The sequence below is a fragment of the Diceros bicornis genome, chromosome 7 (genome assembly GCF_020826845.1).
Source record: "Diceros bicornis minor isolate mBicDic1 chromosome 7, mDicBic1.mat.cur, whole genome shotgun sequence".
NCBI lineage: Eukaryota > Metazoa > Chordata > Mammalia > Perissodactyla > Rhinocerotidae > Diceros > Diceros bicornis.
In genome coordinates this window covers 62,192,170-62,207,443 of record NC_080746.1, presented here as the reverse complement: position 1 = coordinate 62,207,443, position 15,274 = coordinate 62,192,170, and the positions used below count along the sequence as shown (strand labels likewise).

The following is a 15,274-nucleotide window of genomic DNA, read 5'->3' as shown; positions in this document are numbered from 1 at the left end:
GGGTTTTTAATGTTGTTTTTGTTTGTTTCCTATGATAGTACATTATGAAATTCATTCTCAATAAGGAAGAAGTTGGTGTGGGGTAGGACATATCTGAAGCTGATAAGAGTGACCTAAACCCTTGATTCTCAAACTTGGCCGCCTATTGGAATTGCCTGGAAACTTTAAAAAATACTGATTTTTGAGTCCCACTGCCAGAGATATTGATTTAATTGGTATGAATGTGGTCTAAGCAAAGATTTTTTTAAAAAGTTCCTCTAATGAATCTAACAGACAGCGCAGTTTGAGAATCTTTAAACAGAGGAAAAAAACACGTGAACATTCAGGAGAGAAAAACCAAGAGCAATCAGGAGTGGAGGAGCATAGAATTCTGGAATCTCAGTAAATAAGTGAGGAACTCAAGCCACAGAGAAAGAAGAGTTGGAATGATGCTTGAGTGCAGGCAGGAGAGGAGACACAGCTCAGAGTATAGACAACAAATGTCATCACTTGCATGAGAGGGAATGCATTAGTAAGTGGAGAGAATTAGAAAAGAATTCATGGAGCACATATTGTACCTGACTTCTTAAAGAAGGTGGTGGCTAAGAATTAGCAGAGAGAAGGGCAAAATCATTTTCTGCCACTGGAGAAACATTTGAATCTTTTTGTAAAGAATACAGTGACAGGAAGAATAAAGAATAATGTGCAAAACCAAAGAGTTAAGAGATTTTTAAGGATAGGATATAAAGCCCAAGACCCATCTGTGGGTATGGTCAGACTACGGAAAGCTTGAGACGTAAACAATGACCCCTAACCTGCTCCTTCCTGATCCTCACATGATCTTTGGTATGGAATCTAAGTATTATTGTCTCTTCCATCCTGAGGACAGTGACCACTCCTCATCTTTACGTCTCCACTGTCTGACCTCACTGTACTCTTGTTGTATTTCCCCAAATGCCTCTCAGGGACTCTCATGGGAAGTTTGGGGACCAACATCTCAAGTGCTACCAGCTTCACACTAACAGGCTTCCCAGAGATAGAGGGCCTGGAGAACTGGTTAGCTGCCCTCCTCTTGCTGCTTTATGTTATCTCCATAGTGGACAACATCTTAATTCTCTTCATCATAAAGGAGGAGCAAAGCTTGCACTAGCCAATGTACTACTTCCTATCTCTATTGTCTGCCAATGACTCGGGTGTGTCCTTTTCTACATTGCCCACTGTACTGGCTACCTTGTGCTTTCATGCCCCAGAAACTGCCTTCCATGCCTTCCTGACCCAGATGTTCTTCATCCACTTTTTCTCCTGGACAGAGTCTGGGATCCTGCTCTCCATGAGTTTTGATCGTTACGTGGCCATCTGTCACTCCTTGCATTATTCTACAGTGCTCATTGATATCCATGTAGCCCACAGGGTCATATCCATCATCATCCACAGCTTCTGCATGGTCTTCCTACTGCCTTTCCTTCTGAAGAGGTTGCCGTTTTGTAAAGTCAATGCACCGACTCATTCCTACTGCTTGCACGCAGATGTGATCTGCCTGCTCTGTGGAGATACCACCATCAACAGCATGTATGGCCTGTTCATTGTCATCTATGCCTTTGGTTTAGACTCAGTGCTCATCTTCCACTCCTATGTGCTCATCCTGTGCTCTGTGCTGGCCACTGCCTCCCAGGAGGAGAGGCTTAAGACACTCAACACATATGTGTCACACATCTGTGCTGTGCTCATCTTCTATGTGTCCATGGTTAGTGTGTCCATGGTTCATCGATTTGGGAAGCATGCCCCTGAGTATGTGCACAAATTCAGGTCCCTGGTATATCTCTTTGTGCCTCCAATGCTCAATCTAATTATCTATTCCATTAAGACTAAGGAAATTCGTAAGAGGTTACACAAGATGTTATTGGGACATAAACTTTGATCAGAGAGAAACCGTCTGGAAAGCCAGGTACCCTAGCAGTTTGTTGTTATTGCTGATTTTGGGGTACTAGGCTAGTCTATTGGAGGATTTTAATCCCTTTCCACACAAGTACTTACGATTGGGTACCTGCCATTAGTTATATGGGATAGCTTGGCTACATAACCCATAACTCAAAACAACAGGCTGCTCTACCTTGAAATTAACCATGTCACAGGTTGTCCCAAATGACTTCTCTCAGACTTGGCAAGGAAGAGGATCTTCGATTAGACCCTTTTATTTGTCCCAATATACTAGTAATATTTATTCTGTCAAATATATCTCAAAAACAGACATAAGACTAGGGATTATGTTACTTGAAATCATAGGTATCACCCAATACTTTTTTTTTTTTAATTTTTTGTTTATTGCAGTAACATTGGTTTATAACATTGTAAAAATTTCAGGTGTACATCATTATACTTCTATTTCTGCATAGATTACATCATGATCACCACCAAAATACTAATTACAACCCATCACCACACACATGTACCGAATTATCCCTTTCACCCTCCTCCCTCCCCTCTTCCCCTCTGGTAACCACCAGTCCAATCTCTGTCCCTATGTGTTTGTTTATTGTTGTTATTATCTACTACTTAATGAAGGAAATCATACGGTATTTGACCTTCTCCCTCTGACTTATTTCACTTTGCATTATACCCTCAATGTCCATCCATGTTGTCACAAATGGCTGGATTTCATCGTTTCTTATGGCTGAGTAGTATTCCATTGTGTATATATATCACCTAATACTTTTTAAAGGAATAATAGTTTTCAATGTCTTTAAACTTGAAAAGTTAAAGATACACAGTAACTGTGACCAACTTTACACTTCTGAAAAAAGTAAGAGTATTCTTGAGTCTTACAAATGGAACATATATGCTTGCCATGCTGACTCTGCTATATAAATCATGTAACACCTGAAATTCAGAAGTTTAAAAGCAGGAAAAGAGTTTTGTGGAAATAGGTATATATTGCCATCTCAAGTTGTGACTGGGGTGTGGATGAACTTTCTCTAGAGAGCTAGTAAGCACCCTAAATGGAAGTTTAATAGGTACTAGTGACTGATGGTGGGGCAAGTTGACTTCAGTAGCATTGGCAGTTTACCCCATGATCTGCTGGAATATAGACTTTCACAGCCTATAGTGAGCAGCCAAGCCCAGAGATTTCAGCACATGTTAGAGCAGAGGAGAGATGGTAGCTGAAGGATATCAGGAAATTCACAGAACATAATCCCTGGAGAGTAACAGTCATAAAGTGAGAGGAACCCTCTGCAAATTTACACAAAGCTCATACAACACAGACTACACAGGCTTCTAGCCACTTGACAGAGGTAAGCACAATAGTGTAGGGACTTTCACCAGACAGTGGACAGGCCATGGCATAATTCAACCCTGTTGGATAACTGGGGAAAGCAGATACTGGGGCAAAAAGTTCTCATTTTTTTAAAAAGAAATATCCCTTTTCATGTTTTCTCTCACAGGATCATGAAATAACTTGTAAAATAAAGCCATATGGCTTGAGTGACATGATGATGCCCTAAACATAGCAGCTGTATAGATTTGAATCTCTCTCGAATCTCTCCCTCCAGAATGCCAAATTAATTAACCATTACAAAAAAAAATAACTGAACAAAACAAAGACTTAGAGATATCTTCAATAATATTAGATGACAAGGAAATCTCAAATATCCTAGAACAAGGTAGGTGCAGCGAGATACAAGAGTAGAAATTATATGGTGGGGAGCAGTGCAGTGAACGGGAATGACAAACTGTAATCCAACAAGAAGTGCGAAAAAAAAACAGTCATAAACATTCACCCCCCAGTGGGAGAGACTATACCCCATGCAGAAACCTGGGCAGATGGCTTTCAGGTTAACTGGTGAAACTGGGAAGAGTCCCTACAATGACCAAGTCTTTGTGCCTGTGAGAGGAACAAGCAATGCTGTGGAAGTCCTAAGCATTCGAGAATCTCAGAAATGTACAGGAAATAAGCTTTCCAATAGGATATAACCTCAGCATGAAAGAAATCACGTAAAACAGATAAAGATCACTTGAGTAAGAGAGAAAAAATTTTCTGATGACAAGTGAAAAGACTGCAGAGGAAGTAGAAACAAGAAAGTGCTGCAGCAGCTGAATGAAACATCTGAATCCCTGTAGAGCTCTAAGGCTGAAAGAGAGCAAGGGAGCAAAACATCCTGTAGAACCAAACTTAGCTCTGATACACACAAGCGGCCTCAAAGAGAGGTGCTGCTTTACCTTTTGCCCAAGAACAGAGGGAGCCCCAGAGCCAAGAGGATAGAAAAGCAACCCTGTCATCCCCTCCCAGTCCAGAGAATCCTCCTCCCAGTCACCCTGGAAAATCAATCTTTCCTATACATGGGGACAAAAATTGGATACAAGCTAACTCTGTACACAGTTATGAGCAAAAATGAAACAAAAAAAAAAATCAAGGGCAAAGATTTATCCATAGCCCTGAGAGTCGAGCTTACAATGGGAATCTTCCTTAGTTTTTAAAAGATCATTTTATATCCTAATGCTTCAGTATCTATACCTGAATATTAGAAACCACATTGCTGACTTCAGTTTTTCTTAGGCTTTTTTTTTTATGTGTATATCTTAGCCTCAAAAACAGAAATGTGAAGTCACAGAGTAAGGCAGGAGGATGGGAAGCGTGAATACTTACTGTATCACTGAAAGTGTTTCTATCATCATTTTGTGCAGTGATCCCCTTATTTATTCATTAGGAAACACACATGGAATGATTAATATGAGCCTAGCTCTGTTTTAAGCCCCGGGGAAGGCAAAGGTGATTCCTGGTTCCTGAAAACAAAGAGCATGTGTCATACGGAAATGTTTCATTGCGTGGGTCTAACAGCTGAATATGGGTGTGCTGAGTGAAATGCTGAATAAATAAGGCATCACTTCACAAAATGGTGACAGAAATTTCTTTCAGCGTCACACAAGTACTCACTTTTCAGCTCTTAGTTGGATAAGGACCACTGAGGCATGTGCATACACACACACACACACTACATATAACTTGTTTATATTGACTACAGATTATAGAGAAATATGTTGAGGAGGCAGAAAATTAAAAGCTCTTATTTTCCTAATATAGAAAAAGTAATCCTATATATATATAGGAGATATATATATATATATATATATATATATATATATATATATATATATATTATTAAAGCACTTTGTTCCAGAGTACTTGGCGTTTGTCATTTACCTTTTTCCCCCAATTATTTTATTGAGGTCATAATGGTTTATAAAATTGGGTAATTCAAGGTGTACATTATTATTTATCAGTTTCTCTATTGACCGCATTGTGCTCACCACCAATAGTCTAATTTTTATCCGTCACCATACATATGTGCCCCTTTACCCCTTTCACCCATCCTGTCACCCCATTCCTCTCTGGTAGCTACTAATCTCTTTTCTTTATCTGTGTGTTTATATCTTCCACAGGTGAGTGAAATCATGCGGTGTTTGCCTTTCTCAGTCTGGCTTATTTCGCTTAACATTGTATTCTCAATGTCCATCCATGTTGTGACAAATGGGATGATTTTGTCTTTTTTTACAGCTGAGTAGTATTTTATTGTATATGTATACCACCTCATCTTTATTCATTCACCCGTTGATGGGGACTTGGGTTGCTTCCAAATCTTTGCTATTGTGAATAACGCTCCAATGAACATAGGGGTGTATGAATCTTTTTGAATTGTTTATTTCAAGTTCTTTGGATAAATATCCAGCAGTTGGATAGCTGGATCATATGGTATTTCTGTTTTTAATTTTTTGAGAAATCTCCTTATTGTTTTTCATAGTGGCTGCACCAGTTTGCATTCCCTCCTGCAGTGTATGAGTGTTTCCTTTTCTCCACATCCTCTCAACATTTATTTTTTGTCTTGATAATCGTAGCCATTCTGACAGATGTAAGGTGATATCTCATTGCAGTTTCTTTTTTTATTGAGGTCATAAAAGTTTATAACATTGTGAAATTTCAGTTGTGCATCATTATTTGTCAGTCACCATATAAATGTGCCCCTTGAACCCTTATGCCCACCTCCGAACCCCCTTCCCTTCTGGTAACCACTAATCAGTTCTCTTTGTCCATGTGTTAGTTTATCTTCCACATATGAGTGAAATCATGCGATGTTTTTCTTTCTCTGTCTGGTTTATTTCACTTAACATAATGCCCTCAAGGTCCATCCATGTTGCTGCAAATGGGACAATTTTGTCTTTTTTATGGCTGAGTAGTATTCCATTATATATATATATACCACATCTTCTTAATCCATTCTTCAATCATTGGGGAGTTGGGTTTCTTTCACATCTTGGCTCTTGTGAATAATGCTTCAATGAACATAGGGGTGCATAAGTCTCTTTGAATTGTTAATTTCAAGGTCTTTGGATGAATACCCAGTAGTGGGATAGCTGAATCATATGGTATTTCTATTTTTAATTTTTTGAGAAATCTCCATATAGTTTTTCATAGTGGCTGCACCAGTTTGCATTCCCACCAGCAGTGTATGAGAGTTCTCTTTTCTCCATATCCTCCCCAACATTTGTTAATTTTTTGTCTTGGTGATTATAGCCATTCTAACAGGTGTAAGGTGATATCTCATTGTAGTTTGGATTTGCATTTCCTTAATGATTAGCGATGTTGAACATATTTTCATGTGCTTGTTGGCCATTTGTATATCTTCTTTGGAAAAATGTCTGTTCATATCCTCTGTCCATTTTTTGATTGGATTGTTGGTCTTTTTCTTGTTGAGTTGTATGAGTTGTTTATATATTTTGGAGATTAACCTCTTGTCAGATATATGATTTGCAAATATTTTCTCCCAGTTAGCGGGTTGTCTTTTCATTTTTTTCATGGTTCCTTTGCCTTGCAGAAGCTCTTTAGTCTGATGAAGTCCCACTTGTTTATTTTTTCTTTCGTTTCCATTGCCCAAGTAGACACGGTATTTGAAAAGATCCTTCTAAGACTGATGTCAAGGAGTGTACTGCCTATATTTTCTTCTAGCAGTTTTATGGTTTCACGTCTTACCTTCAAGTCTTTAATCCACTTTGAGTTAATTTTTGTGTATGGTGAAAGATAATGGTCTACTTTCATTCTTTTCATGTGGCTGTCTAGTTTTCCCAACAGCATTTATTGAAGAGATTTTCCTTTCTCCGTTGTATGTTCTAAGCCCCTTTGTTGAAGATTAGCTGTCCATAGATGTGTGGTTTTATTTCTGGGCTTTCAATTCTGTTCCATTGGTCTGTGTGTCTGTTTTTGTACTGGTACCATGATGTTTTGACTACTGTAGTTTTGTAGTATATTTTGAAGTCAGGAATTGTGATGCCTCCAGCTTTATTCTTTTTTCTCAGGATTGCTTTAGATATTCAGGGTCTTTTGTTTCCCCATATGAATTTTAGGATTTCTTGTTCTATTTCCATGAAGAATGCCTTTGGGAGTCTAATTGGTAATTATAGCCATTCTGATGGTCATGAGGTAATATCTCATTGCAGTTTTGGTTTATATTTAATATATTGCTGTACTTGGTTTGTCAATATTTTGTTGAGGATTTTTGCATCAATGTTCATCAACAATATGGGCCTGTAATTTTCTTTGTGTTGTCCTTGTCTGGCTTTGGGATCAAGATGATGTTGGCCTCCTAAAATGTGGTAAGAAGTGTTCCATCTTCTTCAACTTTTGAAATAGCTTGAGAAGGATAGATAATAAATCTTCTTTGAATGTTTGGTAGAATTCTCTAGGGAAGCCATATCGTCCTGGACTTCTTTGTTTTGGGAGATTTTTGATTACTGTTTTAATCTCTTTACTTGAGATTTGTCTGTTCAGATTCTCTATTTCTCCTTGATTTCAACCTTCAGGTTGTATGAGTCTAAGAATTTATCCATTTCTTCTAGGTTATCCAATTCATTGGCATATATTTTTTCACAGTGTTTTCTTATAATCTTTGGTATTTCTGTGCTATCTGTTGTAATTTCTCCTCTTTCATTTCTAAATTTATTTATTTTTGCCTTCTCTCTTTTTTTCTTAGTGAGTCTGGCTAAGTAAAATTTGTCAATTTTCTACGTCTTTTCAAATAACAAGCTCTTACTTTCATTGATCCTTTCTACTGTTGTTTTTGGTTTTTTTTTGGTCCCTATTTCATTTATTTCTGCTTTAATATTTATTATTTCCCTCCTTCTGCTGACTTTGGGCTTTGTTTTTCTTTTTCTAGTGTTGTTAGGTGTAGTTTAAGATTACTTATTTGAGGTTTTTCTTGTTTGTTGAGATAGGCCTGTTTTGCTATGTTTCCCTCTTAGAACCACTTTTTCTGCATCCCATAAGAATTTATATGTTGTATTTTCATTTTCTTTTGTCTCCAGGTATTTTTTTATTTCTCCTATTATTTCTTCATTGATCCAATGGTTGTTCAGCAACATGTTGTTGAGTCTCCACATATTTGTGACTTTCCAATCTTTTTTCTTGTAGTTGATTTCTAGTTTCATGGCATTGTGTTCAGAAAAGATGCTTGGTGTGATTTCAATATTCTTAAATTTGAGATTTGCCTTGTTTCCCAACTTCCCAACTTCCCTATCTTTGAGGATATTCCATGCACACTTGAGAAGAATTTGTATTCTGCTGTTTTTGGATAGAGTGTTCTATATATTTCTGTTCAGTCCATCTGATCTAGTGTTTTATTTAAATCCACTATTTCCTTGTTTTCTTCCCGTCTGGAGCATCTATCCATTGAAGTAAGTGGAGTGTTGAGGTCTCCTACTGTTATTGTGTTCTGTTAATTTCTCCCCTGAAGTCTGTTAATAGTTGCTTTTTATACTTTGGTAATCTTATGTTAGGAGCATATATGTTCATAAGTGTTATTTCTTGTTGGTGGAAAACCCCTTTTATCATTATATACTGCCCCCTCTTTGTCTATCATTGTCATTTTTATCTTGAAATCCACTTTGTCTGATATAAGTATCACAACACCTGCTTTCTTTTGTCTGTCATATGCTTGCAGTATTGTCTTCCATCCCTTCACTCTGAGTCTATGTTTGTCTTTAGAGCTGAGATGTGTTTCCTGCAGGCAGCATATTGTTGGGTCTTGTTTTTAATCCATCCAGCTACTCTGTGTCTTTTGGTAGGAGAATTCAATCCATTTACATTTAGAGTGATTATTGATATATGAGAACTTAATACTGCCAATTTATCTGTTGTTTTCTAGTTTTTCTATATTTCCATTCTTTCTCTTCCTTTGTATTTCTGACTGCCATTTCAGTTGTTGGTTTTCTGTGATGATGTTCTCAGTTTTCTCTTTATTTATAAATTGTGGCTCTGCTCTGATGTTTTGTTTAGTGGTTACCACGAGGTTTGCATAAAACATCTCATTGATGAGATAATCATTTTCTGATAGCTTCTTATCTCCATTAGCCTAAGCAGGTTCCATCCCTCTCCTCTTCACCTTCTGAGTTATTGTTGTCACAAATTATTCTATTTTGTATTGTGAGTTTGTGACTAAATTTAATTGTTTATAGTTATTTTTGATACTTTCCTTCCATTTATCTTTGTGTCATAATTGTGTTTGCTAACCTGTTCTAATAGAGAGCTGCAATTTTCTGGTGTCTGTCTATTTATCTCCTTCCTCAAGGCTTCGTAAATCCTTTCTTTTTTCTTTTTTTTTTCCAAGTATAAGGGGGGTGTGTCATTTCTTGATTATTTCTTGTAGTGGGGGTCTTGTGGCAATGAACTCCTTCCACTTTTGTTTATCTGGGACGGCTTTTATTTCTCCATTGTATCTGAAGGATGGTTTTGCTGGACAGAGTATTCTTGGCTGAAAGTTTTTGTCTTTCAGAATTTTGAATATATCATGCCATCCTCTCCTAGCCTGTAAGGAGAGAAATTTCTGCCAAGAAATCTGTTGGAAGCCTGATAGGGGTCCCTTTGCAGATTATTATCTTCTGCCTTGCTGCCCTTAATGTTTTTTCTTTGTCATTGGCTTCTGCCAGTTTTACTGTTATACGCCTTTGGAGAAAGTCTTTTTATATTAATGTAATTAGGAGTTCTCTGGCTTCAAGTACTTATAAGTCCAGTTGCTTCCCAGGTTTTGGAAATTCTCAGCTATTATTTCTTTTAATAAGCCTTCTGCTCCTTTCTTCCTCCCTTCTCTCTCCGGAATATCCATAATCCATATGTTGCTTTTCCTAATTGAGTCAGATATTTCTCAAAGAATTTCTTCCTCTTTTTAAAATCTTTAGTTCTCTCTCCTCCTCGACCTGAAGCATTTCTATATTTCAGTCCTCTAAATCAATCAGTAATTCTGTCCTCTATAATGTCTGCTCTAGTTTTTAAGGATTCTAGATTATTTTTTATCTCATTAATTGTGTTCTCCATACCCAGAATTTCTGTTTGGTTTTCCAATCTCTTTGGTGAAATATTCCTTCTGCTCATTAATTTTGCTAATTTAATTCCTGAGCTCATCAAACTATCTTTCTGAGTTTTCTTGTAACTCACTTAGTTTCTTTATGGCAAGTATTTTAAATTCTCTGTCATTTAGAGTGTAAATTTCTGTGACTTCAGGGTTGGTTTCCAGAGACTTGTCATTTTCCTTTTGCTCTGAACTTTTATTGTATTTTTTCATGGTGTTTAATGAACTGATTCTTTGCTCATGCATTTGTGGTAGTATCAGGTCACAGATGTCACCTGCCACTGCTGGGGGTAAGCAGGAGCTGTGTTTCTGATCCTTCCTCATCTGCGGGTACGGCTGCTCTGCATTTGCACAGGCTGGCCACAGCCATTTGGCAGACCACTCTGGTGCGGTGGGGCCTTTTTGTCTCTGTGCTCGGCAAGTAGCTTGCACAGGCATGGCCAGAATTGTGGTTGCTAGTGGTTTGGCTGAGCTTCTGTGCTTGGTGTGCAGGGCATCTTCTTGGGGGCTGAGATGCAGCCACTCAGTGGGGAACATTCCCACTGGCAGGGCTGCCAGGGCGTGGTGGATGCTCCCACAGGCTGTAATACTCCTCCAAAGGCATTCACGTGCACGCCAGGCTGCCCATGCCTCCTCTTAGCGTGGTGCTGGCCCCTGTGTGAGGCTCCGTGACTGGATTTGCTGCTGCCGAGGAGAGGGAGTGGCACACTTACACAGTTCCACTGCTTCCTGGGGATCTACTTCTTCCACTTGCAGATGTATAGCCATGTGGGTCTTTCAGGTATCCTGCTGTTCTGTGTAGGTATCCTTTGTTGGTTAATGAATGTCTACTTAGTTTTAAGTTAGAGAGAGAGAGACAAAGGGAACAGATCACTGTGCCATGTTGCGGACATCAATCTTCTCTCTATCTTATTCTTGTTGATGATACAGTGATGATGAGGATGGTAAAAATGTCGATGATAATGATGACACCATGGAAGACAGCCAAAAGTGAAAATCAGATTTTGATGCAGTGAAACATGCAGACAATGGCTTGGTGGATCTCCTCTGTCTTGGTGCTATAAATAAGAGGTTTGAGCACAGGAGGTACAACGAGGTAAATATTGGACACGAGGTCATGTATGTAGCATGGGACATGCTTCTCAAAGTGACGTGCTGTGGAGAGACCAATCATTGGCACATAAAGAGCAAAGACAGCCAAGATATGAGACACACATGTTGAGAGCTTTGAGGCATTTCTCATGGGAAGCAATGGCCATGACCACATGCAGAGTGAGCACATAGGAGAGGAAGATAAAAATCAAGTCCATTTTTTTAATCTTAGCTACAAGAACGAAGAGTCCATAGATGCTGTTGATAGTGATATCAGCACAGGCCAGCTTCATCCTGTCTGGGTGCCGTCGGTAGGAGCAGGAAAGATAGGCAGGTTGGATCTGCAAATAGGCAGCCTCTTGATGAGGAAAGGAAGAGGAAAGAGGGTGATGAAGCTCCATGTAGTCACAGCTAAACCCATTCCAGCAATAACGTCAGTGGTGAGCACAGTGGCATAGTGCAAGGGATCACAAATGGCCACATAGCGGTGAAAGCTCATGGCCAGCAGAGTACCCTAATCTTTCACGGAGGAGGAGTGAATGAGAAACATCTGGAGTAAGCAGGCATCAAAAGCAATTTCTCAGCCATCAAGACAGACGGTCCTGAGCACAGTGTGCAGTGTGACCATGGACATGGCCACATCACTGAAGGACAGCATGGACAGGAAGTAGCACATGGGCTCATTGAGGCTAGGCTCCACTCACACAGCCTGTATGATCATTGTGATGCCCCCAGGAGCCACAGCATACGTCACAGAGAGGGGTCCTGCTAGCCCAGAGTGAGAGCGCTCCAGATCAGGGGTACCAGTTAACAGAAAGAAAGCAGGGTGAGTGACACTGAACAATCTCATTGCAGGAGGGAGCCTGGGGAATTTTTAGGGTCAGACCTTCTGACTTGGAGACTTCTGTGAGTTGCACTTACTGGAGGACAAGAAACTGGGTAGTAAGAGACACAGCAGATGATGTCCACGCAGTTGAAAACTGATGCATTCTCAAAATCACTGGTTTGGGGAAAATGCAGGTAAACTCCTTTTCTTCATATTTTATGATCATCTGGCCACACACTGGGTTAATGTTTCCCTCCATTTTATGGAAGAAGGAAGACATTGACAATTGCTTCAGAAATATCAATTGGTTACAAAGAAAATGTTTAAACTGCATTTAGCTATAAACTATTTACCATAATTTTAATGTGTTTTAGAAGCATCATTAAATGGAAATAGTTAACTACAATTCGTGAATAATTATAAAAGGACACCAGGAATCTGAATTATCAATAACTCTTGGAAGTACTTAAATATTTCCTTGAAAATGTTGCTTAATTCTGATGTGTCACTGATTAATGAGAGCATTCCACAGAGCTAGTTGGAATTATGATCTGTACTTGATCAGGAAGGTGAAGGGGCAGTGGGATGTTAAGGAAATTGACTGCCTCTGAACGTCAGCCTTACATTGGCAGAGGTGTTGCAAAAAAGCAACAAAGAAACCGTAAGTTTGTGCAAAGGCACAAAGCTGTCCCTGTTTTAGGAAAAATTATGAATCATCCCCTAAATATACTATAGCTACACTAATATTCATCCTGTGGGAGGGCATTTTTCTAAATACAGACTTTCACACCCATACACAGTCATACGTACTCAGAATATCCATTATTCACATAGACACATTCATATATCTTCACTCAGACTCATACTGGATCCCATTCATACTCTTAACAACCCTCACTCATACTTCTCCTTCTCTCTCACACCATCCTACTCTTATTGTACAAATATATTTGACATCCCCCTCTTGATCTTTATACTCTTGAACATGCACATGCCCTGTCGTGCTCATACTCTCAGTCCACATTGACATATATGCAGCATTTATACATGCATAACACTTGGGTGTACATGTAGATTTGTTTACACACACAACACTTCTGCCTGCATGTTTGTAGACTCCTAGTTTTCTGCTGTTATTAACCCAGTTGCCCACATAGGCATTCATAGTATATGGCAAGTAGGTGATAAAACCTCAATATAAAAAAGATCTTTAAGACTCTCTAATATCTTACTGAGGTCTTTGAAGCATCATTAAGGTGTGGGAGAGGAAGTTGAAAAGGAAAACAGAGGTACAAATCTGGATGGAAATTTCTCAGGTACCTTTGAGGAAAGGAAGTGGCTAAAGACAGATACGTGTGAAGAAAATGATGCAAAACAGGCCTGTCTTGCGCTAGACTCCGTTTCTTCTGCTTCTGGAATCCAGATCCTTTCCTTTAGCTGAAGCCATAGAGGAACCAAGGTGGTTTAGGGGAATGGGCTGGCCTGGGGATCAGGATTCCTAGAATTTAACCCTGGCTCTGTCATGCCCTGGTTGTGTGAGCTTGGAAAAAATCCATTTCTCTTTCTATACCTTTGCGTCCTCATTCTTAATAACTTTTATTTTATTTGGTTTAGCTTTTTTTTGCTTTTTTCCTCAAACCTCTCTCTTATGAGGCTCATGTCTAGGAACTCTCAGATTATTCTCATTTGCTTGAATCTCTCTCTTATTTTATTAAAAACAAAATGTATATGTTTTATAGAAAAGCATATTATTTTTTTTTTTTCTTCATGTTTTAACATTTGGGAGTGTATCTACTCCTGTCCCATTTCTCACCTTTTTAGAATTTTTTAGAAAGGATAATCTCAATAGTACAAGAATTCTAAGTTAACCTAAAAAAATCATGTTGCTGTATTCCCAAAAATGTTCAGAATTAAGTAAATCGTATTGAGAAGAAATGACAAATTTAATATTTCTTTAATCTTTCCAACTAGGTGCATGCTTTTGTGTCCATTCATTCAAGTTTATTTTCAAATCTATCAATAAGACTTAAAGTTTCCTTCCATAAAATTTCTCTTTAAAATATCACTGAGATGAATTAGTTTTTTTAAAGTTTGAGTATTGAAATATTTATTAATTAAAGTATTTCCTTTGTTTTTGAAATTACTAGTTTTTTATTATGTTATTTTTGGCAAATTTTCTCAATTTTTGATAACCTTTCTTTTTAAGTCTTTGTGTTTTGTTGATCCACAAATTATATCACTTGCAAATAATAATAATATGGTTGCATTCATTCATTTATCCAATGAATAAGTGCTTATTGAAATCTACTATATAATTTGTACAATATTAAGCTCTGAGGATAATGTGGTTACTATAAAACTAAGAGTTATCCTTATTGAGTATTTATTAAATGCCAAGCAATGAACCAGCCATCTTACACACATTATCTCTAAACTTAATAAAAGTATAACAATCTGGTTATTTTTGTAGCAATTTTACAAATGAGTAAACTGAGGTTCAGAAAGGTTGGAATTTTTCCAGGGCCATGATCTTCCTTGCACAAAATTCACTCTCTTTCTAATACTAACAAACAAGCCATTCCTTCAAGAAGTTTATGATTCAAATAGGGAGCTATATACAGTGAAGGGAAGAATGATATCTAAGTGCTGTGGTATAATTCTACACAAATACATTAGAAGCATAAAAATAATAAAGCATCTGTTTCACCACTGTTGGATGTGAGAGGACCAGGTAGATGGACAACAGGTAGTAAAGGTAGTGCTAGAAATGTTTCATAGAGTAGATAACCCAAAAGCTGAGCCAGTGCCTGGTCCATGGTATCTGTCTAGAAAATATTTTTTGATGAATAATTAGAATGATATGCAGTTTCCAGGCATATAAGAATGCACAAGATATTCCAAGTAAAGGCTATCAGAACAAAGATATAGAGGCATAAAGCAGCCTGTTGGTTCAGGAATCACATCTAGTTCCACATGGCTGGAGCAAATT

The 15,274-nt window shown here is 38.2% G+C and overlaps 2 pseudogenes; one reads left to right on the top strand and one right to left on the bottom strand.

Moving 5' to 3' along the window:
- Positions 1-952: 952 nt before the first annotated feature.
- On the top strand, positions 953-1,929 carry LOC131408056 (olfactory receptor 51I2-like; annotated as a pseudogene).
- A 9,435-nt stretch (positions 1,930-11,364) lies between these two features.
- Positions 11,365-12,309, bottom strand: LOC131408055 (olfactory receptor 51I2-like; annotated as a pseudogene).
- Between the last annotated feature and the right edge of the window lie 2,965 nt (positions 12,310-15,274).